The sequence below is a fragment of the Trachemys scripta genome, chromosome 11 (genome assembly GCF_013100865.1).
Source record: "Trachemys scripta elegans isolate TJP31775 chromosome 11, CAS_Tse_1.0, whole genome shotgun sequence".
NCBI classification, from domain to species: domain Eukaryota; kingdom Metazoa; phylum Chordata; order Testudines; family Emydidae; genus Trachemys; species Trachemys scripta.
Genome location: NC_048308.1, coordinates 49,870,730 through 49,895,511, shown reverse-complemented (window position 1 = coordinate 49,895,511; position 24,782 = coordinate 49,870,730).

Sequence of the window (24,782 nt, the reverse complement as noted above, 5' to 3'; positions counted from 1 at the left end):
GCACATCTTCAGTGGCTAGCAGGAATTACCCTGGGAGACACCCAGCAGTTTAAATCCCTCTTGGCAGTATGAAAGCAGTAGTTACGGTGCGTTTGGATTATCATGCAGCAGGGTCCATTCAATCATACAGCAAAGGAAAGGATTTCTGAGCTCATCCCCTGACAGCATTGCATTTAGTAGCACTCACTGAGGATAAACAATAAATAGAAACACAACAGATTGGCTGCAGGACCGGCACAACCCATTCCATTAGGCGAGCTAGGCGGTCACCTAGGGCACTACAATTTGGGGGGTGGTGACCGCGTCGGTATTTCAACGGCGGGACCTTCTGCTGCCTCTGTAGGGAGCGGCATTTCGGGGCAGGACCTTCCGCCGCCTAGGGTGGCAGAAAAGCTGGCGGTGCTCCTGCTTGGCTGGTTGTACAACAAAATTGTCTTATTGCTATTCATGGAACAACTATTGGTGACCTCTTCCCAACCTACTGAGCAGTCTGTCTCATAAGCAACTTAACAGGAACAGTCTCTATGAAGGCATGCATGACATCTGATGTGATGCAGAAATGCTCACAGCTAGCTGGTGTGATGTGTCTCCCCAATCCACTGGTTGGTGCATTCCAATCAATATCTACTCACTTAGTCTATGCACATCATTAAAAGGTGCAGGATACACCCAATTCTTACAACATTCTTGTCACACTGCCTGGTATGGGACACAGCTAAGAGCGCCAATCTTAGATCAGACTGCCAGAAAGCAGGGCATATACCCCAAACTGGAGGTATATTCTATTATAAGACTTCACCAAGCCAGTAACAAATGTGTGCTTCCAAAATACTATACTATTTATTATGAAGCCAAAGACAATCCCTGTGACGGGTTGGATCACAAAAACCCCCTTGGGAGCTGCCACCCAATGTGCAAAGACTACCCCTGCTTCTGTTTTCCCTGCCAGCTCAGGACTCCAGCACCCTGTCTTGCTGAGCCTGACACTCCCGTCTGGCTCCAGCCTCAGACCCAGGGCCTGAATCACTCGTCCCAAAGCTGCAAGTTTACCTGATGACAGCTCACAGTAGTATGCTTGTCTTTAGCACTCAGATGCCCAACTCCCAATGGGGTCTAAACCCAGATAAATCCGTTTTACCCTGCATAAAGCTTATGCAGGGCAAACTCATAAATTGTTCGCCCTCTATAACACTGATAGAGAGATATGCACAGTTGTTTGCTCCCCCAGGTATTAATACATACTCTGAGTAAATTACTAAATAAAAAGTGATTTTATTAAATACAGACAGTAGGATTTAAGTGGTTCAAAGTAGTAACAGACAGAACAAAGTAAGTCACCAAGCAAAATAAAATAAAATGCGCAAATCTATGTCTAATCAAACTAAATACAGATAATTTCCTCACCAGTTCCAGAGCACTCCCTTTTACAGGCTAATCTCCTTTTAGCCTGGGTCCAGCAATCACTCACACCCCCTGTAGTTACTGTCCTTTGTTTCAGTCTCCTTCAAGTATCCTGGGAGGGGAGAGGTGGAGAGGCTCCTTCTTTAGTCAGCTGAAGACCAAATGGAGGGGTCTCCCACAGGTTTAAATAGACTCTCTCTTATGGGTGGAGACCCCCCCCTCCCTCCGATGCAAAGTCCAGCTCCAAGATGGAGTTCTGGGGTCACCTGGGCAAGTCACATGTCCCTGCATGATTCAGTCTTTACAGGCTGAAGCCATTGTCCACATGGTATCTTGCATGTCTCCAGGAAGACTTCTCATGTGGATTGGAGCATTCCAAGATGCATTGTTCTCCAAGTGTTTCCTGATCAGGTACCTAACCTGGCGAATTCCTTCCTAAAGAAGCTGACCAAATGCCTCACCGAGCTTACTTAGAAACCAAGCCAGCATACAGCCCATATTCTTAACCTCAAGTAGAAAATGATATATATGTACAAATAGGATGAATAGATATAGTAGACCATAACCTTTACGGAGATATGTTCATGGCACAGGCAGCACAAAACATATTCCAGTTATGTCATACATACATTTATAAGCACCCCCTCCCCATAAAGCCTTATGGGGTACACTGTCACAATCCCCTTCAGGCACTCTAGCCCCTCATGCACCACCCAGACAAACCAGACTTCTGTGATAAATGATTATTAAAACCAAGAGTCAGATATATTAGTTTCTTCCAGTTCCAAAGAACCAGACACATGCCCCAGGTTAAATACAATTCAGATCTTACCCAAAAATCATGCCGATAGCCAATCCTTTAGTAACTAAAAACAAGAGGTTTATTAATATGAGAAAAAAGAAAAGAGTTATTAAGAAGTTAAAATGAATCATATACATCACAGTTGATTTCAGAATTTGTAGATCAGGATAATAGCAGTGATATTAAATCTACCAGTTTGTAATAAGTCTCCCTGGATCACTCAAAAAGATTGGGGGTCATCAGTCCTTTGTTCAAAGCTTCCCTTTGTTAGAAATCATAGTCCAGAAATGTAGAGCAGGAATGAAGACCAAGAATGATGTCACAGTCCACAATTTATAGCTCTTATCCCAGATACATGGAAAGTTACTGACACAAGCATAGAGTCCTGGATCACATGCCTTGCTGAGTCATGAGGTATTCATTGCCTACCTACTGCCTGAAGAGACCTTGGAGTCCCTGGAAGAACTGATTGTCCTTAAGGGGCCATCAAGCAGGCTGGCAAGCCTTGATGTAAATCTGTCTTGGGGGCATTACGCAGAAACACAACAGGTTTGAGATACAAACACACAGAGTTTCATAACTTCATATACAAGGATGATACATGAAACAGGATAATCATATTAGTAGACTATAACTCTTCCAATGATACCTTACACAACCTACTTTGTCCAAGATTTATCACAATTGTGCAACAGTGGCGATACATCAGTGATGATACATTTGTGTAAACTTGGTCACCTTTCTTTTAGATAATGTCACAATTGTTATGTCCCCACTTACCCAGCAGGCAATTGCTATGCCCTGGCCATTGGCTGACTGCCATCTTCACTCTCACGGCATTAAAGATCAACAAGTCCTGGGAGAGTCCAAAAAGCATGTTAGAAAATTTGCAATAAGATGACTGGCGTCACTAACCCCCTGCGTATTTAGGATGTGACAGTACTTTCTATTACAATATATCTTCCTTCTCTCCACGGTGGGAGGGATAGCTATATGGGTGCAATAAGTCACCCTCAAGATATTCAGAGAGCCAGCAATGGGAAAGAACTTTTCCTTTGTGCACACTATATGTATTTGGGGGTAGAGGGGAGACAACATATCAGTCATAGTGTTTGAGCATTACTGATATAGGTGGCTGACAATTTCTGGCATGGGGTGGGGTCACATCAGCAATAATCCATAAATAGGGGCTCTATGGCAGTAACAGAGAAGGCAGCTGTTGTCTTTTGCAATCAAGTCAGTGCATCTTAATGTTTGGAAACTGGCTCTAGGACATAGCTCAATAGGTCATATAGCTCACATATTGCCGGGGGATTCAGGTTAGCGTGACCAGATGTCCCGATTTTATAGGGACAGTCCTGATTTTTGGGTCTTTATCTTATATAGACTCCTATTACCCCCCACCCTCATCCTGATTTTTCACATTTGCTATCTGGTCACCCTAATTCAGGTAGACCTATTGCAAATGCTCAACATGATTCTCTCCCTTGCTCCTCCACTGAACCTCAGTTCACACTGCAAAACATACAAAGTCAACATGGTAAACTAATTGAAAGATTGTATTAGGGCTTGCCATGCACCACCCTCTAGGATAGCAACATGAATATACACTTTGCAAAGGTATCCGAGAGGAGAAACCTATCGCAGAACACAGCCTAAAGCTGCCCAGAAAGGTCACATCAATAACCACATCAGCTAATTGATCCCATTGCATGTGTATACAAGTTAGAGACCAAGAGACTGTTTGAACATTGGCTCAAACTAAAGCTACAGTGATGTACGTACAGTATTATAGGCTCAACCTCATAAGGCAACATGGTGTGCATCCCATGGCAATGGCCTATTATAATATATCCCCTTTATCGGATTCCTTTATCTAAGCACAGGAGACCTGATTTACATGGTTATGGCATTAGCACGTCACTGAGCCCCAGTATCAAGTGGATGTTCATTCAGAATAACTACAATCATACAGTGACAGTTCCACTCTACGAGTCTGAGTTCCATTACTGCTTGAGTTGGCAGATATTGTGCTTGAGGTCATGGCCAGCAGCAGCAACCCATAGGCCAACTGAAGCCAGCAGAGCTTCCATCATTGGAGTGTAGTACATAAAGATGATGGAGACCACATAGATCATAGATAGATATAGGCAGAAATCTCAGGGCAGTAGTTCTGGTGGCTGGAGACAGAGCAGAAATGTTCCTGGACAAGAAAATGCAGGTGAAACATTGAACAAAGAAACTGAAATGCCCAGGTAGAGGTGGAGATCATAGCAGACAGACAAAAATCAGTGCTACGGGTCTAGAAAAACTGAATATATCCTAAAAATGACTGTGAAAGAAAGATAAATCTCAGTGCTAATACACTCTGTGTCTGTAACTAAAACATGGGGGAGATAGACAAAACAAAAAAATTAAAATCAAGGAATAGGATGCTGGTCATAGTAGGAAAGTGGGAGAGTATCACCAGAAGTGAATCCTTCCTCATCCAACCTGTTGGTGCTGATTAGCCTGGGGGAAAAATTGCCCTCACTGACAGAAGGAAAGATGTCTCAATGGAGGCCAATGATTGCATCATTTGTAAGTAAAAGTTATGTTGATAAATGGCAAACAGCCCACTGCAAACAGAAAGCCATCGATAATATGCAATGATGCCTCTCTCTCAGCTAGACAGGTGAAGTCACATTACATTTAAACAGCCTGGAAACCAATGTAGTACACGATATATTCTTCAGATAGTCTTGAGACCCCTACTCCAAACACTTTTGAGTAAAATGCAGAACAACTTCTTCATTCTGTTACTCTGTCTGCTTTCCCCACTAGTGAAGGTATATCCACACCCCAAAACTACATACTCCAAAATGTGCTGTCTTTAATTGTCTGGCCCTTGCATGATACCGCACCTGGTGTGTGTGCGGATGTGAGTGTGAGTGTGTCATCCTATGCACTCATTCTAGGGTCAGGAGACATTACTTGTCTCCTTGAATGGGTACTGGCACCATATTATTAGTACTTGAATTTGCAAATAAAAGTGGTGGTATACCCGTCACCAACACCTGTGATATGATCACTCTGAAGACTTTTTTGTTTTGTTTTCTACAACCCCAGACCATGGTCAGCCTGAAGATTCACCACCAACATGGGCTTAAAAAGTTCTCTTTTTCCAACCAGGGTAATGCAATGTAATATATTGTCAATGAATACATATAATTTTCTAACTGTAAAAGCCTTAATCCTGGATGATGACCTGCAGAATGAGCAAGGTTGTTACACTCCAGCACAATGTACATGTAATTATAGATGGTACAAGTAAGATTAGTGCTAGGCATGGTCCTTGCCACTGAGTGGACGTAAATCTCAAGCATTCTACATGCCTGCTCCCTTACGCTTGCGAGTTTAAAAGGGCATACGATTGCTGTAATAAGAGCATACCTGAGAAGATACAAACTCCTGCATGATCATTATGATGCTAATGAGACATTTAGCTTTAAACTCCCTTCTCAGGCCATTCTCCTGATTCTAGGCAGGAGTAACTTGGCAGGCACATAGTGTCAGGTATCAGATGAGGATCCACTGCTAAACGGAAGAGGGCATGATGTCAAAGGTCTGACGCAAATGCCAGTATGCCACCTGCCATTATTAATCATCTATTATTTATCTCCAGTTGTGTCTACACTGTGCTTAGCACTGTACAAAACACAGAAGGAAACATAGCCACTGCCTCAAAGAACCTACGCTCCAAAAAGGCTGAGTAAGCTTAGATGAAGGGGAGCAATATACAAGTGATTGGCCATATTATAGACCATCATCATAAAGATAAGTATAATAATAAAATAAAATAATAATAATAATAATAATAATAAATCTCCAGCTACCCTCCAACCTCTCCATAATCAATTTCATACAATTGTCATATTAGTGGTGAGTCTTTAGGAGGAACTTGAATCTGGAAAGCACAGTAGCCTTGCATTCCAGTCGAGGAAGGGTGTTCCATGTAGGACATAGCATGGCATGTTTACCCTGTTGAAGCTGCCATGTGTCAAAGCACATAATGGGTGTGCTACCAAACATACAGCAGGAAAGCCCACCTAAAGGGCAATGTGTCATACTATTGGTGACCTTAGGTCTTTGTGACCTATGTGGTCTCTTAGCACCTTGCTGTTCCAGGAACTCTGCGCACATCTGACACCATCCAGCTCAACTTTTAAACCTGTCAGTATGTGGCTGAAGCAATCAAAATGTGTGACAAGTGACCAGAACATGGAATACCTATATTTTGTTACATGTACTACCATCAATGATAGATTATAATGGCCTTTAACGATAACACCTACTTTAAGTATTTTACTCGGTGCGTGAATTAAATTAACCATTAAAAAAGGAAAACTGGAAACTAATTCCATCATGCAACTGTAAGAAACTCTCTCGTGGATCAAACCCGGGACCTCCAGATCTTCATACAGACCACCAACATTTGAGCTAAAGGAGTAGTGTTATTTCCTAGGGAGAAGCAACCATGAAAGGGGCTTGCAACATATTTTGCCAGTGGGATACGTACAATTTGCTAGACAGCAGCAGACTGTTGGGGATCAAGTCTCCCGAGTGTTGTTTCTGATTCTGGGAATGGAGGGTGATTGCATGATTAGAACAGTGGCCAGACATAGATTTGGCACCATGCAGTCTGAAAGAAGTTGAGGATAAGACAAATTCTACTCCCAGCTCTGCCTCATAAGACAGTCTGCAAGGTCTCGCTTTACTTTTTAGTAACATGGGAATGAAGGATATTTTACTGTCTTCCATCTGAACAGTCTGAGGCCTCGCTCAATAAAGAGGGCTATGGAGTACACAGAAACAAACTGGAGTCAAAGTTGGGACCAGAACTCATGGTTTCCTGGCTCCCAGCAAAGTTCACTCTCCCCTGTGCTAAAAGGTCTCTCTCCCTGCCTTTTTCCCCTTCCCTCATGTGTGTCTGTAGAACACTGCCTGACTTGGTAGAGCAAAGCATGAATTAGCTGAAACACAAAGTCCTGCAAAATCCACTACTCTTGAAAGCTATGCTTGATTGCTTGTCCAACTCTGGCATCAAAATGTTGGCACAGCCATTACATTCCTTACTGCCTGCCAAAACGCTTTCCCCCGCTCTTCACGTGGCAAAATGCATTGTGCAATCTGCCTCTAGGCTTGCCTTCCAGCCAGCGTGTTTATCCAGCAGCCTTTTCACTTATTCCTGTCAAGTGCAGGCATCACACAAAGCTGCTGGGGCATGCAAGCTGATCAACTGGCATGGCAGGAGCTTCTCTGTCATGCCAGGGCATTACACAAGGGGTGTAGTCTTCTGGCACTCCAGGAGACAGTACCTCTGACAGATGAAGGAAGTGAGCCAACTACAGTAGATGGCAGAGTAATGCTCTAGTGCAGTCAGAGAGAGGTCCAGCAAGTTAATTTCTTCATCACTACATTGAAGTCTGACAAACATCAGAATCCAGCTGCCTGCCTGCTTTTGTCCCCACTGACACTCTCCCAATCACCCCTGTCAAAGTTAGACTCAGGACTCATAGTTTGTCAGACCACTCTGCTTTATTAGCACAGCGCTCTGCTAATACATTCAGATAATGTGAGTCTCCATGCAAGATTCAAACAAACAGTCTTATTTATACAGATAAAAGGGTGCGAACTAAACAAAGGGACAGAGAGAGCAAAATTGTAAAATTTGCATGGAGCACAATATGCATATCCTGCTTCCATGTTAACTCTTATCGATCTAAGACTAATGCTTCACCAATTGCCCTTAAGTGGCAAGTTAAGCAGTTAATGTCTGCTTTCCTGCCCCCCTGGCTTGCAGCATTTCTCATTTCTACTTAAAGGTACATACAGCATTCTTTAATTCATTCTATTTCTTTAATATAATTCATTTCACTTTCACACCCCCATGAATGGCTAAGACAATAGTTACTGTTCCCCCTCCCTGTAACAAAACCATTTTTGATACAGCCTCATTGCCAAGAGATTAGGTTGTTGCTACCTGAATTGTAGGTTGTAAACCAGGGGTCTCAAACACACGGCCCGCAGACTTATTTGCTGAGGACCCGCCAAGCTCCCCGCGCTCCCTCTGCCCCCCAGAGTTATTTCCTGTGGCTGCCAAGCTCCCCTCACCCGCTGCCCCCCACCCACAGCACGCCGCATCCCCGCTCCTCTGCCTACCTCCAGGCACTTTCCAGGAGGGTGGGGGGAGGAGCGGGGAGCCGTGCACTCAGGGAAGGAGGCAGAGAAGAGGCGGGGGCAGGGATTTGGGAAAGGGGTTGGAATGGGGCAGGGAGGGGGTGGAGACTTTGGGGAATGGGTTGGAATGGGGGCGGGGCCTCATGGAAGAGATGGAGTGGGGGCAGGGCTGGGGGCAAAGGGGGGGGCTTTTGTATCTTTATATGAAAAGGTGTCAGTGATGTGGTCCTCGGGCCAATGTATTAGTCCTCATGTGGCCCTCGTGATGATCTGAGTTTGAGATCCCTGTTGTAAACCTTCACCACACACAGAGTCTCTGATGTCAGTTGTCTTACCTGAGAGACACCATGCCTATTCTGAAAAATAAATAGAGATTTTTGTGCCAATGGAGCCTTGCCAACAGGCTGGAAGAGGTGAGGGAAGAGCCACTGCCTGGGCAGCCAGCCTTGGGAGTGGGGTTCATGTAGAGGTGGAGGGACCCATTCTCAAGAGAGGAGAGCATGAGATGGGGCCCCATGCTTTTTACTTCACGTAAGACCCTATTGCCAGTTTGCATGGTATCCATGAGTAATTCCACATGAAATGTAGGATAGATGCTGTGACGAAGTGGGAATGTTCTTAATGTTTTCTTTGAATACCGAGTGAGGAGTATGGACCTGGGAAGGTTGCAGGGGAGATTTGCTGGGACTGTCTACATTGGGGATGGGAGACTTTCCTTGTGGGAGGATACTTGAGTATGTAACATGAGAACCCAGGAGGGGGATTGGAGCCAGGTGACACCTTTGCCCGGGAAACTGGACAAGGCTGGGGGAGGAGCTGGGGGAAGGCTGAGTGAGACAGCTGGAGGGAGTCTCAGTTTGGAGCTGGCTGGGAAAATGGAGGGGAGCCCAGATGGGGCTCTGGCTCCCCAAGATGGACCTAACTGAGGGGGTCCTGTTGTCTGTACCTGCAAGACCTGTCTTGGACTGTGTTCCTGTCGTCTAATAAACCTTCTGCTTTACTGGCTGGCTGAGAGTCATGGTGAATCTCAGGAAGCCGAGGGTGCAGGGCCTTGTCTCCCACAAACTCCGTGACAGATGCCAGCCAAGACAACACACATATGCAGTATTGCCAACTCCAACAATTCAAAAAAAAAAAAAAAATCAATGAGATTGGCCAAAAAAAGGATTAAATGTTCTTGAGCTCTCTTCTGGTTTTTGAAATTCCCCTGCTCCCCATGTGTGAAAAAAATTAGTATTACAAATTTATAAGGGGGAGGGATAGCTTATTGGTTTGAGCATTGGCCTGCTAAACCCAGGGTTGTGAATTCAATCCTTGAGGGAGCCATTTAGGGATCTGGGGCAAAAATCTGTCTGGGGATTGGTCCTGCTTTGAGCCGGGGGTTGGACTAGATGACCTCCTGAGGTTCCTTCCAACCCTGACATTCTATGATTGAATAATTTTAGGCCAAGCCCCAAATCAATTAACTTTGTGCCCTCCAGCCCTCACATTTGCACAAGCAAACTGAATTCTTTTGAGTGCTTGACTCTGCTGCCTTAATTTTCTTTTAACATAGATTTTGTACAAAATATAATATACACACAGAGAGCTTGCTATCACCTTCCAGCTTCACTTGTCATCTAACAGCAGCCAGGTCTATCGGACAACCCTGCACAGCATTCCCCGCTTATTCTCTTCATAGATACATGATAAACTCCAGCGTTCAGTAAGTAACTGCAGTCCAAGGGGAAGGGGAGAAAAACAGGGAGCATAAATTGGACTGATTGTGTTGGATAATGGTATGTGGACTGATCATGCAGGGTTCATTTAACAGTGTTGCCAATCAGTGTTCAGCACTCTCACGGAGCTAGGACATTGGCTGCGTGCCCGGGATTAGGGAGAGGTTTAGAAATATGGTGCCGACTGCTTGCATGTTTGCAGGGAGTGTTTTAAGTATAATCTCATGAAATAAAATAAGGCAACAAACAGCATTTTCAATGGGGGTACAATGAAGATTTTACATTGTGTATTCTGGTACGTGAATATCTCATGTCCACTGAGAAGAACTTATGTAGGAAAGGGCAAATGATGGATGTTTTGGTTCACTGACAATGCCTTTTATAAAAAAATTTGGTTCCTGTTGAACCAAAAATTTTCAGTGAAAAAGTTGAAAAAGATATTAGTTTCAGGTCAAACGAAACCTTTTCTTTCAACAAAATCAAAACCTCTCATTTCAATTCTGCCCTTTTTTAATGTGTAATTTTATTTTTAAAATCCCAATAAAAAGAAGCTTTGAAACTAAGTCATTTCCAACCAAGAAAGTGAAAACGTTTAAGTCTAGAAAATGTCCAAACAAAACATTTTGACATTTTTGGCATTTTCCCCACAACAGAAAAAAAAAACTGACATGAATTTGCAAAACATTTAGATGTTGCCGAACCTGCTTTTTTCATCAAAAAATTTCATCCAGCTCTACTCCTCGAATGTTGGGAGAGTATCATCCATCCTGTGAAGCATAATCCCACCACAAGATTCCACACAAGTTCCTGTGATGGAAGAAGAAGTTTTAGATACACAGGGCATGTATGGAGATTTGCAGACTACCACATGGATTACACACACATAATCAAACCCTCATGCTATGGAGCTGCAGTCATACCGGATGCAGTACCCTTGCAAGCTATTGAGAAACAGGTGCTATCTATTCCTAATTTATGTCTCATTGTAGCGAGGCCGCCTGGTTCCCCGCCGCCCCGGAGGGGGACGAGCCCCTCCGGATGCCAAAGAGGGCGGAGCCAGTGGAGCTTGCGCCCACCCCCCAGAGGTCAGGGCGCAAGACAGGAAGTATAAAAGCCCAACCTCAGAGCTCACTAGAGGCCCAGCTGCCAGAGAAGCCAGACGCCTGCAGTTTGCGGCCGACCCGAGGACTGGCCAGATGCTGACCAGACCCCGGAGAAGCTGGTAAACCCGCCTGTGGCAAGTTACCCAGAGGAGCTGCCAAGCCTACCGCTCGCCAGGTACCCAGAGGAGCCCATGGTGCTTGATTCCTTGGAAGACTCCGTCCAGATGCAGATACCTCTAGAGGGGGAGGTAGGAAGTAGCCCGGGGACAGCTGACTCTAGTCTGGCTGCAGCACACCCAGAGCCGATCGATGTCAGTGTGTTGCGGTCAGGATCCCCACTAATGCAGCAGCAGGTCTTCTGCTGCTGCTAGGGCCCCGGGCTGGGACGCAGTGGAGTGGGTGGGCCTGCGTCCCCCCTGCCACCCAACGTGCGGGTGGCAGTCTCCCCCTCTCCCAGGGCCTTCGGAGCCAGGACCTGGGCCTCCTAAACTTATTTGTCTGCTCAGCCCCTGCCTCAGGGCCTGGGCCACTGACTCTCTACTGCCCTGCCCTGACCCAGAGCCTGCCTATTGAACTGTTTGCTCCACCCTGCCTGAGGGCCTGAGCTGGTGACTGTTTGCCACACAGACAGGCTAATTCCCTGACTCACCTGACCTAAGTAGCGAGGTGGCCTGGTTCCCCGCTGCCCGGGACGGGGACGAGCCCCGGCCGAACCCCTACAGTCATATATTGATTGTCAATATCGTGGGTAAGGGGAGGGTGGATTGTGGAAATGTAACCTTAGTTAATACTTCTTTACAACTGCTGTTGCTAAGATCACCCTATTACTCTACACCTGTAATCCCATTGCTTAGTTAGAGCGAATGAGGAAATTCAGGCCATATGCCTTGCTTGCTTTTGATGCTAGATAAATAATTTATACATGATACCTGTCGCAATGGTGCTGTTATAACAAAGATCTCAGTTATAGCTCCAGGCCTTTCTGTGATGTAAAGTTAGTAGCATATCCATGATTGCCCAATAACTACAGCTGGGTTTTTTATGTCTGTTATTTATTTGCAGTAGCACCCACTAGGTGTTAGGGGCTTTTAAAATGGATAAGGTCAGTCCCTCCTCCAATCTAACGGATGTGTTCCTGTTGTGGCAAACATGTTTGTGTGATCCAGATACAGTCACACCTTACTGTGATCAGGATCTAGGCGTTGCAATCAATTGGTACTAGAGCCATGACATGGCTATGTTGGTGATTGCTTATGAAAATAATTGGTGTCCTTGATGGTATGTTATCACTTACATGGGGGCTGCAGTCATGCTGATCTCACACAGCAGGAGCAATGGGAACAGCGTACAACTGACATGCCAGTACCCGTTTTTTAAAACAGGTAGCAGATAGCAGTCTACATAATAATACTATCACACTCCAGAGACTATCATAGCTTTCCTGGTATCTAACACAGCTTGGGGCTTGAATGAGTGCTAGCCCACTGAGACTAAGCCCAGACAAAACTGTAAATCAATAGTTTGTCCCATACTTGCAATTTGGTTAGCTATTTTATACTTATATAGTTCCTTTAATTTCAAAGCACTTTACAAACTATATTATACAACATAGATACAATTTCTGGGGGAAGAAAGGTGAAAACTAAATGGCATTTTGCTCAAGGATACTGGGATAAACCTCTATTCTTTTTTAAAGAATCACGGGATCTTGAAATAGCCAAAGTGAACAGGTTAACGTCTTAAGCAAAAGGCAATGAATACACGTCCTGCCTAGTTTATGTTCTAATCTCACCTGTTTGTCAAGTCCATATTTTAGACTCATCTAAGACTTAATCTCTTCTAAACAGGGATTTATTTTAGTTATTTTCACTGAAGTACTTAGCATACTGGCAAGGGATATAAATGATTAACTTCAGCCAGAAGTTGCAGGGTGCAAGTTAAATCCTTTTGGGGGACACTTTTCATCTTTCTAGATTTGAGGGGTCCTGTTTTGAGCCAGTTGTATTAATTTAATTGGAATAAAGAGGCCCGAAAAGTCAAAGGTGTTAACAAGACCCTATCACTGTCCAACATTAAAAAATTTAAACAAGATTCAGGTTTTGGTATGCAGAGATGTCAGCCTGCTTAGTACCATGGCAAATACAGCATTAAAAATCCTTTTAACCTTTTAATAAAGATGCAGAAAAGAAGGAAAAACAGTTAATACGTTACATTTGAAATGTTTTAAGTATGGCTGTCATTTTAACAACATCCTATGTTTCCTTTCCCTTTAGCTGGAGGGAGTTTTTGAAGGAAAATCCCTTGTTTGTCTTTAGATGGCACCAATGACACCTGTCTTTTTGGGGGAAAAAGAAGTTAGCTGAGATGGGCTGGAGCTGCTGTTATTCCCACTGTTATTAAAGACTGATCCCATTTCCTAAGACAACAAACCAAGATAAACACACACAAAAAAGAACAGCAAAGACAGAAAATGACTCTTCTGTCTCTGGTGTTGCCTCTTGAAATCTCACTGCTGGATAAAAACACAAGCATAGCACAAGGTCTTACCAGTCGCTTTGAGCAAACTTGTAACACTGTCAGGCTGTTTAGGGGATTGCTTTAATTTGCCTCTTGCTGGTCACAGGCTTACAGCAGTGTTACAAAATATACAGTCTTGGCCAGCTAAGCCAGACTCTTACTAGACAGAAGGAAAAAGGAGAGGGATAGGAAAGAGAAGACATAAGGTTGGGAATGAGAAGAACACACAAAAAGGGACTGGGAGGAATGTGTGTGAGACAAGGTCTCAGATCACAGGTGGTATTTGGGATTTAGATGGAGCTGGTAGAGGTGGCGATGTCATTTGGTTCCCTCTTTCTAACCCATTCTGGTCAGGACATCTCTCAGGATCAGGAGATGGTGGGGGTGGCAGCCATGGTGGCGAAGCTCACTCCAGTAGCTAATTTTTCTCCCTAAAGTCTTTTTCTTTAAGGACCTCAAAAGGGAGTGGTGGGTGGAACAGCCCATCCCCCTTTTGTCCACCAATTAAGTTTAATTTCTGACACAGCAATTTTGGTTCATTGATTTTTTTTTTTGGTCTCACACGATCTTGTTTACCAAGCATGATGTTAACACAGTCCTTGAGTTACATCACTAGGCTTCTTTGTTTGGACTAATTCAGTCTCTGTCTCCCTCTTTTGCAACTTTTCCCATCAACATTTGCTGTTACAGGTTATTGTGACACTTTGTGAGCTCAACTGTGAAAACTGAGTAAAATTGTAGGCTTAGTTAGTACAACAGGCCCTATTCAAATAGGGGTGGTTGATGTTCTGAAATAACAAAGCCAATCAGAAGACAGGACACAGAATTAAATGTTCAGGAAAAAATAATTAATAATGGTAGATTTTGCACTGAAAGCAGCAAAAATTAAGTTTTATGGAGACTGATGCTATGGAAAAAGGATAATGAAGGGTAGTGTTAAGAGAGAAGGTTAAGGTTATAGTAAGATCTCATGTGAAAGAACACAAGGTATAATGTTTTATACTACTGTATAATAGGTAACATTTTAATCCCAAATCCTGCAGACTTACTTCCATGCTTTAACTTAATACATTAAAGTCAGTGGAACTACACAGACTATAAAAATAAGCACATCGGAGTCTTCCCAAAATCAGGGTCTTAGTTTGGAAAAGACTTATTTGTGCACAGTTCTGTGTATAATTTTTCACAGGTCTGTGATTATCTTTGTTATTTTAGTATTTTATATTGTTTTCAACTGTTATTGTTGATATCTGAAGACGAGTGTTTCACAGCTGAAATGAAAAGACAGGATTCTGGATTTTCTCTTTTGTAGAGCTTGCCTACACAAAACTGTGTCATTATGTGGCTCAGTAAAGGGTTTTTTTTTTTGGATTTATAACATATTTGTCACTTCAAGATCATCCTATACCCGTTCTGTTTTGCTGAGAGCAAATGATGAGGTCATCTGCCATTGTTAAACAACTTCTCATTTTGGATGTGGTCACAGGAAAATTAATGTATAAATTGTACTTAGCTTGAAAAACAGTGCATTCTCTGAGGGGAGTGAGGTGCTTCTTTTAATAATGACAGCAACTTGACATCATTGTCCAGGGGTTCTCAAACTGGGGGTCATGACCCCTCAGGGGGTCACAAGGTTATTATGTGGGGAGTCGCAAGCTGTCAGCCTCCACCCTCAAGCCCCGCTTCACCTCCAGCATTTATAATAGTGTTAATTATTTTTAAATGTATTTTTAATTTATAAGTGGGGGGGGCTCGCAGTCAGAGCCTTGCTGTGTGAAGGGGTCACCAGTACAAAAGTTTGAGAACCACTGCCATTGCCTCTTTAAAAAAAGTATTAACTGTTCTACTGCCTATAGATGTATGACAAATGGCTAGCACCTATATATGCTCCTATGGACGTATTCTGACCTGAACCTGTTCCTTCTGAAATGAGGAGCAAAGTTCCAAGTCACAAAATGGGAGATAACCTTACACTGCATGACAAATCAGAGGTAAATGTATTAGGAAGGATACCACCCGAAAACAAAATCTAGCCTTTACCTCCCAAACAGTGGGACTGACTCGAGTCCATTGCTCAAAAGGACATTACACAGGGGGAGACACTAGAAATATATATATATATATATACACCGATACAATAAGGCAAGCAAACAAGTGCTTGTATCAAGAAATAATTGAAATTTGCCACAAACTAACCTCCAAAGAAAGAGAGTCTAACCTAATTTTATCAATTGTCAGCTAATTTTAAAAGGATATACGGCAATACTTGCAGGGATAACACAGTTTTTGAATGTCCGGCATTCAAAAAAAAAAAAAAAAAAAGCACGTGGTCAGTTTCTCAACTGAATGGAGGAACTGCCATATGGATGAGTTAATTTGTAAGTCCTTCATCTGTCTGCCAATAGGTTTTTCTTGGCTTGTAATCACAGCATCTGAGAGTGTATATTAAATCCGTGGTTGGGAACACTGCCTTATCCCATACACAGAGGGCCATATTCTCTTATGCTTGAGGGTCAATTTGATTAAATTTTGACTCACTGAATGCTCCAAAAACCCCAACCACAATATTGAAACACAGAAGTCCAACAAAGACTGCATAATGAATATTAATAGATCCATTTATATTAATTTACACTTCAAACAAATTCATTCACATCTATCGTTTACAGCATTACATGTAATGTATACTTTTTTTTTTTAACAAGATTTACCATACAGATCACAATGTGGTTGTGTGTGCAATAAGCTTGGATTTAATTAAATAGTGACCTGGTTAATAACCTGAGCTCACAACATTGGACTTTAGTCATCTTGATTGGGTGATGTTCCCCTTTCATAATTACTTCCATCTTTAGCTCCAAAACATGTCACATTATTTGCTGAATTTCACAGCAGCGTTACTAAAAGTGTTTACTTTAATGTCGTACATTGACCTTTCACTGACGTCAAGTTCATGAACAGGCTCCAGGAACCTGCAAAGTTGATGAACATGCTGAGTTATGGTTCTTGTGCATTTCCTACTGCAATCAGTTCCTTTGTAGTGGCACATTTCTAATAAAAGAAATAGCATTGCATTACCCCGGTTCATTTTGAAACTTTTCGATCAGTGGAGACAGTTTTTCAGATTGCTTGAACTTGTGCCATTTATCAGAAAGGAGACACTTAAGTGAGAATGCAAACTTGGACCTTTTAAAAAGGTGCAAATTTAAGAGCAAGTGCTAGTCTGAAAATATTTTACTTCTATTTTCACAAATGTGCCTGATTTATCTCATACGCTCCAGAAAGTGGCTTTTTGTCCATTTGCCCCAGCACTGAATTACCTTATTGGGAAGTTCTCCTTGGTATACTCCTGGATCATACTCTTTTCCAACTGTAGCCCCCTTACAAAAACCTGAGTGACTAAGTGGACTTAAACTTCTCTTGCCGCAGAGATTAATTCAAAGCTGGTGCAATTGAGACTGTGGGTCAAAGGAGTCTGTGGGCATAACGCAGAGCAATCTTACAAATTAATGATCTCTGCAAATATTCTTTTTTTAACTTTAAAAATTTCCTCAGTTACACCGGCTAACTGCTTCCTCCCAACTCATGCTACTAGAAACAACAAAACCAAACCAGAAACAGTTCAACAGCAAAACTGATAGCAGCAGTCAGTCTAGAACAAGGTGGGGTGATTTGTGCCTCTCTGGTTTATCACTTTCTGCTTTTGGTTATTGCATATTATCTTCTGGATTCTAAGAATAAGGGCGTGTGCACCAGCTGGGCAGTAAATTCTAGCATGCACCAATGTGTGGTGGACTAACCATCCATTTGGACTCTACTTGTGTTCACTAAAAGCTCCCTAGTGCACATTGATGTAGTACTGTTTGGACAACGTCAACACACACTAGAGAAAACTTTTAGTGCATGCCAGCAGGGTCCACAAGGACTTTTAGTGCGCACCAGCATACCACACACTAGAAATTACACCAGGCTGGCATGCACTAATGCACCACATAGATGAGTCCTAAAATAGTGTTACATTGTAACCTTCCAGAAAGAGTATTCTATGTTTTATCTAACTTCTCCGTTGCATGCCATGAACATGCCCTCCAGCATAAATGACCTATAACTGCATGCTAGATATGCCAACAAGTATGAAAACACACACACAAAAATAGTGTCCCATAGCAAGGCCTCAGAACAATCACTATCCAAGCAGACAAAGCAGCAGTCACAGTTACAGAAGCCACAGCAGCTGAAAGAATGTGGAAAACCCACATAACAGTGGTCCAGACCAGCACACCACCCAAGAGTCCAGCACACAACAGCACCAATCTCGGGAGTATGGAAAGAATTGGTGTTCATAGATTTTATAGCTGGAAGGGACCATGGGATCATCCAGTCTGCCCTGCCACATAGCACAGGCCTTAGAACCTCACACGGCAGTTCTGACATCAAGTGTACCATCATCTTGTACCTTCTCTGGGATTAAACCCAGGATCTCTAGTCCCTAATCTACCAGAAACAAACCCCTGCACCACTGAGCCATGGCGCACTATGCAACCTCGTCCCATCTCTCCCCTGCCGGCCTCCAGCTCTATGCTAGACACTATTTTCAAACACATGTCACTCCCTTTTATATCACACGGCAAGTTATGGCTGCTCAGAGTTAACCCTAACTTGAGGAGCGCTTTGTCCTGTATTTTTCAGTCAGTTTGCATTTATGCGGCACCTTTCCTCCAAGGAACACAAAGCACTTTACAAACATTAACAAATTACACCTCACCACACCCCACCCTCAGGAGGGCAGTATTACTATCCCAGACGATGCTCCTCCCCACTGTCCTCCACTCCACCGCACAGTTAAGCAGTGTGTTGTTACTGTGTGGCTCTAATGATTATTATACAAGGCTGCCTTTTGGGATTGAATGCTTGTGGCATTCACATCATTACTCGAGATTTACTGCTGCCTTTTAGGTTACCTTTAAACATGCCTCTCCTGTCTGCTGCGTACCAGAAGGAAGCACATGACCTCAGGATAGTCCCTTGCAACAGAGATTACAAAGTGAAAGCCCTACAGAGGGATTTACAAGATTATGTGAGCTGCCAAAAAAATAGAGGTTATGACATAACCGCCGGCATTTTCCTGCAGAAAAGATTCTTACTGAAGAACTGCACTTCTCAGCAGTTACCACATATGGTAAAGCTCTGTGTACAGCATTGCTTAGCAATTCCCACACTCCTTATTTTCTGTTACGAAAATAGACCTACGCTACAACATCTCCAGTACCAGAGTCAAAATGGAAAATTTATTCTGTTAAATAACCATTTACCTCAACAATTGATGAGAACTAGCATATAAAATAATGACATGGAAAATGCAAATGTTACTCTTTTAGGAGTACAGGATGCTTTAATGCTTGTACAATCCTGCACAGCAGCAATATCTTGTAAACTCTTTAGAGCAGGGACTCTCTCTCTACCACGTTTGTTCAGGCCTAGCACAATGGGGCCCTGACCCAGGCCTGTGATCTCGAGGCACTACTATAATAATTTACTCCTGGGGGAATTCTGCACCACTGCGCAATGCAAAATTTTGTAGAAATTAATGTTGGACATGCAGAATTTCCTCCCCCCTCCCCACCCTCCCCGAAATGGACTGCAGAGATATTGGCCGCCACTATGGGTCATTGTACCCAGCAGAGCCCAGTTCACAAATCGAAGACAAGGCCAGGGGGAAGGGGACGGAACTGAGGGTTCCCAGCAGCTGCAGTTCCCCACAGGCTCTGAAGTAAGGAGGCAGCAGCAAGCAGGAAACTCCATGTAAACCCGGGACCCAGCATCAAGCTGTTTCTCCCTCTGGATCCTTGGGCTGTAGGAGAGTAGGGTCTGAGAGTGTCTGGGCTCGGGGGAGGGCCCCTGGCTGGGCTCTGGGGGGAGGGGGTGGGACTGGGCGGGGGGGGCAGGGGGGGTGAATGTCGGGCCCCCGGCCGGGGGGGGGGGGGGGGGGGGAAAGGAGGGCAGAGAAGCAGGAACTGGGCTGTCATGGGGTTTCTTTAACACTCTACTCCGGGGGAAATTTGTGTGTGTGTTTGTATTGTTACACACATACTTGCTGATAGGTATTTTGAAATAAATTACCAAAATAATTGAAACTGGCATGATTATATAGTGTTATTTTGACAGATAAAATTCTTAGAATTTTGCAGAATTTTAAAATATTGTATGCAGAATTTTTAATTTTTTTGGTGCAGAATTCGCTCAAGAGTATAGAATATAAATAATAATAATATGGAAAATATTTAAATCCCTGCCAATCAATTCCCTGTGATTTAGTGGCAGCTTTGAAAAGGCATCTAGACTGAAAAAACGAATTGCTTGTATCACTTCATCAAACTCCAGTGTCAGCACTAAACTAAAGTGAAGTTCACACATGATTCCACAGGGATTTTGAAATGAACAAAAGGGCAAAAATAAATCCCAACCCAGTGGTTGCACTCAGTATTCTCATTAGACCAGATTATTCTAGGAAATTTGCTATGATCAATCAGGGCCGGCTCTCCCCGGTGGCCAGAGCGCCGGGGGGAGGGCGGAGAGCCCCCGGCGGCCAGAGCGCTGGGGGGGAGGGCGGTGAGCCCGCTGCTGCTTTCCGCTCTCCCCGACCGGCCGGAGCGCCGCGGGGAGGGCGGCGAGCCCAGTTGCGGCCCCACTCTCGGGCCGGAGTGCCCTGCTGCGCCGCCCCCCTCCAGGCGCCGCCCCAAGCACATGCTTGGTGGGCTGGTGCCTGGAGCCGGCCCTGTGATCAATGCAAGAAAAGGTAAAAGTCTGTGCAGAGCTTGGGATATGTTACATACCAATCTAAGCACAGTACATAGTATCTTAACACACACAGTATACCATCGCCAGTATTCAAGGAACAGAGGATGCTGATGCAGAGGATACTGAAATATTGGGCCTATGTCTTTTCTTTCACCAGCTTTTAAAATGTTTCAGATTTACACTCATGTAAGACAGTAGTATCAGGCCAACTCCTTTCTTAACTGCAACTTCAGGGAAACTCTTGGCATCCAGAAATTAATTACAATGATCCAGATGGTGCACAGTGATAATTAAGGAAGAGAAAAACAAGGAAAGGGATAGTTTTGCACAGGGGCTGATAATGAGTGTTTAATTCCTTGCTGGCGGAGAGGTTCCAGAAGGCTGTATTGGGAAAGGGGCCCAGGCAGGGCTGGTCTTAGGGAAAATGGCCCCCTAGGCCCCCCGAGCATGGTGCCCCCCATTGCCCCTGGCCCCCATGGACTCCCCAGGCTCCCCTCCCTCCCTTCACCCTAAAGGCCTGCTCCCCCTCCTGCACCCCTAATCTCTGCATCCCCTTCACGCCTAACCCCTGCATCCCCCTCCTGCACTCATGTGGGGAAACTGACCTGGATGCACAAAGCAGCTGCCATTGCTGCTCCTTCCCCCGCACCCCGGACTGCTGGTCCCTCGGGAGTCGGGAGGGGCATGGGAGCGAGGAGCAACATCAAGGCTCCTTGCATCCAGGTCACTTTCCCGCCTGGGCTGTGTAAGGAGAGGGCATGAGAGCAGCAGCTCCTGATGCCTCACAGCACAGCACAGGTGGGGAAAGTGACTGGGATGCATGGAGCCTGGGTGTGTGTGTGTGTGGTGAGGGGGGGGGGGGGAGAGAAACTGTGAGGAAGACTGTGCGTGAGTGTGTGTGTGTGTGGGTAAAAACAGCTAACAAATGCCAAAGCTGGCCAAAACACCAGCCAGGTGCTGCTCCCACTAAAAGGGAACCATCACATTATCTCATCCATCACATTTCTCATATGAACTACCAGGGCTTAAATTAAATTTTTTGTATGAAATTGAGGCGAATTTAAGAATTGTTTAAAACGTTTTAAAAATAAAAAATATGAAAAAAACTTTAATACTTTTTATTTACAGTGTCATTATTCGTACTAGTCTTGCTAGTCCTTCCCCGCAGGCAGAGAGGCACAGAGACTAGGATCAGGACCAGCTGTGCCCCCAAAAGACCAGGCCAACCCTCCAAATCGGACCAGACCCGCATCCTTCCCCAGACCGAACCGATCCAGACCCGCATCCTTCCCCAGACCGAACCGGACCAGACCCGCATCCCTCCCGAGACCGAACCGGACCAGACCCGCATCCCTCCCGAGACCGAACCGGACCAGACCCGCATCCCTCCCCAGACCGAACCGGACCAGACCTGCATCCCTCCCCAGACCCGCATCCCGACCCAGACCGAACCGGACCAGACCCGCATCCCGACCCAGACCGAACCGGACCAGACCCGCATCCCTCCCCACACCAGGGGTGCTGGTGGGGGGATGGGGCAGGGGACACTGGGTTTTCCACAGGGGTGCTGGGGTGGGGGCAAAGGGACTCCAGTTGCTCCGTGGAGCCCGAGCTGAGGGGACTTACCTGAAGCACAGAGCATCCACTGGTCAGGGTGTCCATCCACTGGGTGCCAGTGCCGCCTCCTGCCCAACATGGTCCAGGACCCCCATGCTCCATGAGCTCTGCATTCGAATAATGGTGGGGCCATGGTGGGCACACAGGGCAGGGAGGGAACTGCTTGCTCAGCACCTTCCTACCAGCGCTGCCCCAGGCCCGTCAGGGGCCCAAGAGCCCCCCAGGGAGGAGGCAGGGGCCACGCCATGGGGGAGCCCAGTTGTCCGCAGCACGTGGCAGCCAGAAACCCGCGGGCCTGCCACTGAGCCTCCACCTCCCCTCCGCTTGCTCCACCAAGTGGTACAAGCCTCTGGGGAGAGGAGGTGGGGCCGGAGCAAAGCCGCAGCAGCTGAGGGCTCCTCTCCACCCCCATCACAGGCAGGAGCCCTCAGTTGGCGGCCGGCTGGCCGAGAGGAGCAAGTGGGCGGGGGGAAGGGCCAGGGGGCCGGGAGAAGGTAGCCCTGGGCCCACCGGCCAACAGGAGCAAGGGGGAGGGGCTTGGCCGCGTGGAGAGGAACCAGCACCGCAGCCACTTGGCTACAGCGTGCAAGTGGAGTGTCAGGCCGGGCCAGCGCATGGTGCTCTCTTCAGTGGGCTGCCACCCCAAAGGCCAGCCCTGATTCCTTTCTATAAATACATCAGAGGGACAAATATCAGGGATGAAGAAGAGTTATTCAAGTGAAGCGCCAATGTGGACAACAACAACGAATGGATATAAACTGGCCATCAACAAGTTTAGGCTTGAAATTCGACAAATATTTCTAACCATCATAGGAGTGAAATTTTGGAACAGCCTTCTAAGGGGAGCAGTGGGGGCAAAAAACCTAACTGGCTTCAAGACTGAGTTTGATAAGTTTATGGTGGGATTGCTTACAATGGCATGTAGCCAGTCTGTGAGTGCTAGTAGCTAATATCCACAATGGCTGGTGATGGGACACTAGATGGGGAGGGCTCTGAGTTTCTACAGAGAATTCTTTCCTGGGTGTCTGGCTGATGGGTCTTGCCCACATTACTTCTGGGGGAATTCTGTGCCACGGAGCAATGCAGAATTTTGTAGGAATTAATGGTGGGTGTGCAGAATTTCCTTCCCTCCCCTCCCCGCCCACAGATATGGGCTGCAGAGATGTTGGTCGCCACTTGGGTCGCTGGACCTGACAGAACCCAGCTTGCAAATAGAAGACAAGGCCAGAGGGAGGGGGAGGGAACTGGACAGTTCCCAGCAGCTGCAATTCCCAGGATGCCTTGAATGAAGGAGGTAGCCATACGCAGGAAACTCTGTGCAAGCCCAGGACCCAGCATCAGGCTGTTTCTCCCTCTGGATCCCTGGGCTCTAGGAGGGTCTGAGTGTGTCTGGGCTGGGGAGGACCCTGCAGCTGGGGTGTGAGTGCGAGTGTCAGGGCCAGGGCCAGGGAAAGCCCCTGCAACTGGCCTCTGGCGGGGAGAGGATGTGAGTGTTTGGCCCCCCGAGATGGGCTACGTGGGGATAGAGGGAAGAGAAGCTGGAACTGGGTTCTCATAGGGCAGGGGTCTCAAACACGCGGCCCGCGGAGCTCTTCCCTGCGGCCCGCGGAGCTCTTCCCTGCGGCCCGCCAAGCTCCCTGCGCCCCCCCTCCCCAGTTATTTTATGTGGCAGCTAAGCTTCCTGCTCGCTGCTCCCCAATGTTTGGGGCTGGGTCTCTCCCCCGGCCGCCGCCCCCGCGTGTCTCCCGGCCTCACTTGCTGCCCCCTCACCGCCCCGGAGCCTGCAGCTCATGCTGACTCTGCTCTGCCAGCTTCCAGCATCGCCTACTGCCACAGGGTCCTAGTGCCCCCCTTCACTAGGGCCAGGGCAGGCTGCCCTTCCCCTGCCCTAGTCCTGAGCCTCTCCAATGCCCCAAACCCCTCATCTCCAGCTCCACAACCCTCACCCCTGCACCCCCTCCTATCCCCAAACTCCATCCCTGAGCCTGCACCCCCCGCCCCCTGCCCCAGCCCGGAGCCTGCACCCAGCACCCAAACTCTCTCCCACAGCCTGCACCCCAGACCCCCACCCACCCACACTCCCTCCCAGAGCCTTAGGCAGGTGGGGGTGGAGTTTGGGGCAGGGCAGGTTCTGGGCACCACCAAAATTTCTACAAACCTGCCACCCCTAGAAGAGGCAGAGCAGGGGTGGAGTGGTGGTGCAGCCCAGTGCAGTGGGGGGGCTTTAACAGAAGTTATCATAACTATAAAGGGAAGGGTAACAGCTATCCTGTGTACAGTACTATAAAATCCCTCCTGGCCAGAGACTCCAAAATCCTTTTCCCTGTAAAGGGTTAAGAAGCTCAGGTAACCTGGCTGGCATCTGACCTAAAGGACCAATAAGGGGACAAGATACTTTCAAATCTTGGTGCGGGGGGAAGGCTTTTGTTTGTGCTCTTTGTTTTGGGAGGCATTCGCTCTCGGGACTGAGAGGGACCAGACATCAATCCAGGTTCTCCCCATCTTTCTAAACAAGTCTCTCCTATTTCAAACTTGTAAGTAAATAGCCAGGCAAGGCGTGTTAGTTTTCCTTTGTTTTCTCAACTTGTAAATGTACCTTTTACTAGA